A 5000-nucleotide genomic window follows, 5' to 3' on the forward strand; every position below is an offset into this window, starting at 1 on the left:
AATGAAACTCTTGAAAAATTATAAGCAAAAAGCTCGATTGGGATTTGAAAGTTCACAAACGGAACTAGGTCGGTCGATTGTACAGTTTATATTTTTTTTTTCTTTTTCTTTTTTTATTCTTCTTTTACTTTTATATATGTATGTATTTATATATTTATGTATTTATATATATAGATATATATATATATATATATATATATATATATATATACATTTATGCATAATTTTTCACTTACTTTATATTACTATTGCTAACGTGTGGATCAGTAATTCTCGAGGAACTTAAACGAAAAGACGAACGAGATTCGAGAAATTATTGTCATTAGTAACGCTAACGATTGTTATAGAGTAATATAAAAAAAGAAATAAGAAGGGGAGGGTGGGTGGGGGGAGGGGGCAGGGTGAAGGTGTTCGAAAAAGAAGGAAAAAGGAATGTATTACGAAACGAAATCGAGAACATCCTATGTTATATATGTTATATATATATATATATATATATATATATACTCTACATCCGTGATGAGAAATATAGACTTACTTTAAAATCTCATTTCATAGATTATAAACTCTAATTAAAATATCATCATTTCCGTATATACCGTTGGAGATCCGTTCGTTAACAAGGTAATACCGTTAATAAACGTAAGATAATTGGATTACGTTGGCGTGACGATAAAAAAAAAAAAAAAAAAAAAAAAAAAAAAGGAAGGAAGGGCGGGGGGGGGGGAGGGGGAAAGTCCTTCTTTTATCTTTTGTATTTTTTCTTTTTCTTTTTCTTTTTTTTTTTCTTTTCTTTTTTTCTTTTTTTTCCCCAACCAACAAAGTAAGAAAGTTGGAAAGTTTTGTTGTTAATTCTTTACGAAGAGGAGTTATTATAGATCGCTTTATTATAACACTGAAACGATCGAAAGTTATACTTTCGAGTCTAAGCAATAAATCGATAAAGTGCAGTACCTTCGATATCTCTCTCTCTCTCTCTCTCTCTCTCTCTCTCTCTCTCTCTCTCTCTCTCTCTCTCTTTCTTTCTCGATAGTCGATGGCATTATGGCGAATGCACACGTGCGGAGAACGTGATATTATACTCGTCGTGCCTGTTAATAGTTCGATATTCGATATGCTCTTTCGAGAGAAGTCGTTCGAGGGCATAATGATGCAAACGATATCGATCTATTGCAAAAATGGCTTCTCTTGAAAAAAAAAAAAAAAAAAAAAAAAAATCATATATGTTGGCATAGTATTTCTGTAAAAATAAAATTTCTCGGATAAAAGAGAAGAGAAGAAAAAAAAAAGGGGGGAAAAATGAATATAAATAAAAGCAAAATAAAGAAAGAAAGAAAGAAAGAAAGAAAGAAAAGAATTGGAAATTATTAAACGATTCGTCGTTGGTAATCTCGAAGATACAAAAAAAAAAAAAAAAGAGAAGAGAAGAGAAAGAAAAGGAAAAAAAAGAAGAAGGTACACATTTTTAAGAATTTTCGAATTACGAAGTTTTAATCGTTCAATCCCTACGACGGCGCATTGACGTTTCTAACGCGAAACACGTGAAGTACCTAGGTAATAATTATTTTTTTTTTTTTTTTTTTTTTTTTTCTTTTTTTTTCTACTAACCTATTTCCGAAACCGATAATTTTCTGATATTTGTATAATTTGGAAGATTTAAAAAAAAAAAAAAAAAAAAAAAAAAAAATAGGAACTCTCTCAAACGCACACGTGCATGCACGCTCTCACACATACATACACATTTCTCTCAGTTTTGTTCGAAAACAAAATTGATCGTTTAACTTGACGACGTAATTACTTGCTTGCGTACGTTTCTATTTAATGTAAACAGGAAAGTGACGTTAGTTGGTAATTTTTTTTTGTTTTCTTTTCTCGTTTGTTTCTTTTTTCTTCCAGTTTTTTCTTCCTTCCTTTCTTTACCTGTTTCTCTCTCTCTCTCTCTCTCTCTCTCTCTCTCTGTCTCTCTCTCTCTTTTTCTCTCTCACGAGAAGTAAGTACGTGCTATTTGCGTAATGTCATTGAGAGTGGATAAAGACCGTCTGTGTCCGTTCGCTTACGACCACTGTACCCGTTTGCCGTAATTTTCTCTTTATTACAGTGAATTTCCTGGCTAAGTTATATACAGAGAAAGAAAGAAAGGAAGAGTGAGAGAGAGAGAGAGTGAGAGAGAGAGAGAGAGAGAGAGAGAGAGTGAGAGAGAGAGAAAATATAACATCGAAGGAACCGATTCGATTGAAACGGATAAATCGTTTTAAGAGAACGTTTCTTTGCAGTCTTGCTATGTTATTATTCGATAGATCGTCCTTGAAGTATACACATACATACATCCACATATATATATATATATATATATATATATATATGTGTGTATATGGCAATTAGTTCGTCTATGTACTCGAATAATCATTAAACGTATGTCTTTTTTACTGTTGAATCTCTCATAGAAGATAAGTATTTCGCGAATGATTTAATACTATTTCCTTTCATTAACCCCTTTTTCGGGCGGACGAATTTGAAAGATTAATAATAAAAAAAAAAAAAAGAGAAAAAGAAAAAACCTAGTTGTCCAGAATTTCTTTTTCTTCTTCTTTTTATTATTAAAAAAAAAAAAAAAAAAAAAAAAAAAATATGGAAAAATAAAAAATAATTATTCAACAAAGAAAAAAATTCAATTACTTACGAGTAACTTCAAGTACTAGTTTAAAGATTATAATATATTTATGCATAGAAAATTAAGCAAAAGATCGGATAATTCTTCATTCACCTAATTTAACCCTCGAAGAATTAATAAGCCCATCTAAACGCATATATTAAATAATAGTCACGTATTATATTCAATTGTGTTATCGTGTTTCGTATATCTCGATGATACATTTTTGTTACTGGAATCGAACGATTAAAAAAGAAAAAAAAAGGACAAAGAAAGAAATAAAAATAAAAATAAAAATAAAAGAGAATGAAAATATAGAAAGAAGAAAAAAGAATATATATGTATTTTTTTTCACTTCGTCTCTCTCTCCACCCCCTCCCTCTCTCTCTTTCTCTTTCGTTTTTTTCTCCCCCCCCCCCTTTTTTTTTTTTTTTTTTTATTATTGGCCCGTTCGACGTGAACGAAGTGGCATATCCGTTCCGTTGTGGGGTCGATGAGTCCACAGGGGACTCGCCACACGAAATTGATTTTCGACGATGCATCGTTTGAAGAGTTGCCAGAATACCGTGGCGCCGATATTTTCTATCAAACCCTCCCTCCTCACTCCTTCACACCCTCTTTCATCCCCGTTTACTTCACCTGTCTCTCTCTCTCTCTCTCTCTCTCTTTCTATAATATATATATATATATATATATATATATATATATATATATATATATATATAAATGTATGTGTGTGTCGCCTTCTCTCTCTCTCTTTTTCTCTATCCAACACAAACCAACACAATCTTCAGCTCTTTGACGTACAACCGAGCGGAAATTTTGCATCGTACCCCTTTCCGCAAAACGACCACACGTTTGTGGCTAATTATACGAACAAACTAATATGAAAAAAGAGAGAGAGAGAGATAGATAGATACATAGATAGATAGATAGATAGATAGATAGATAGATAGATAGATAGATAGATAGATAGATAGATAAATAGATATAGAGAGAGGGAGAGAGAAAGAGAGAGACAATGTAAATGCAAAAAAAGAATGTAACTTTCTTCTTCCCACATTATTCCTTTTTCTTTATCTCTATAATTCCTTTCTTTTTTTTCTTTCTTTCTTTTTTTTTTTTTTTTTTTTTTTTCTCTAGAACGACCAACCAACACATGTACGCCCACAAAGAGAGTGAAAATATCTCGTTATCACTGAAAATCCTTTTTATCTTAACCGACAAAAGAATTTCACAAAATACAATCATTTCTACGTCGTTTAACATCAAATCGAATGTTACGCCACGTAGATTTCGTTTCCTCTAAAATGGCCGGTTAACGTGTCGTGTTTGTTGTTTTTTTTTGGTTTTCTTTCCCCTTTCTTTCCCCTCCTACTCTCTTCTTGTTTTTTCTCTTTTTCTATTCGTTTCATTTCACTTTTGTTTTCTTTCAGTTCTTTTCTTGTTTTTCTTTTCTTTTTACTGTTTTTCTTTTTTTTTTTTTCTTTTTCTTTTTCTTTTGACAAGAATTAATTCCTAAGACAAAGGAAACAGATGATCGACGAGATAATAACTCTATGGGCAATGACACGCTTGTTGCATATGAAATTGTGAAATAATAATGTCGAATCGAATTACGTTTCTTCTAAAAACTTTTCAATCTAAAGATCAAAGGATTAATGATAATTAAGATCGAACGATTAAAACTTTTTCGTATAGTATTGTATGTAAGATGATATAATCTTCTTTTTCTTTCCTTTTCTTTTCTTTTTTTTCTTCTTCTTCTCTTCTCTTCTCTTTTCTTTTTTTCTTTTTTTCTTTTTCCTTTTTTCTTGTCGTCACGAAAAACGAGCCAAAAGAGTATTCACTCTCGGTCGATATTATTGAAATCAATTGCTTGCTCCTCTTTTGAGATTATGTAGGCTTAATTTTTTTTTCCTCCTTTTTTCTTTTTTCTTTTTTTTTTTTTCTTTCTTTCTTTCCTTCTTTTTTTTTTCCTCGATTTTTCGTCGACTCGCGCAAAGGAACTTTTTATCCCTTTCAACTGGGAAAACTTTCAATCCCTTTCAGCGTTTCCGTTTGAATGGGCCATTTAAAAGAATGATATTTCAATTCATCGACGATTTTTCAGAAGATACATACGTACATACGATATGCTTTTAATCGTATTTATTTATTTATTTATTTATTTTAATTTTTAATTCATTAATTTTCTTTTCCTTTTGTAATCCGAAAGATTCTTTCGTGACTTGGCTGTTTCGATACGCGATGTAACATTTCTGTTCATGCGTATCGATATACGTACGAATTGTCGTGAAATATATGACGGAAGAAGGAGGCAGGGGGGAAGGAGAAAGAAAAGTGTAGA

The sequence above is a fragment of the Vespa velutina genome, chromosome 10, assembly GCF_912470025.1.
Source record: "Vespa velutina chromosome 10, iVesVel2.1, whole genome shotgun sequence".
NCBI classification, from domain to species: Eukaryota; Metazoa; Arthropoda; class Insecta; order Hymenoptera; family Vespidae; genus Vespa; species Vespa velutina.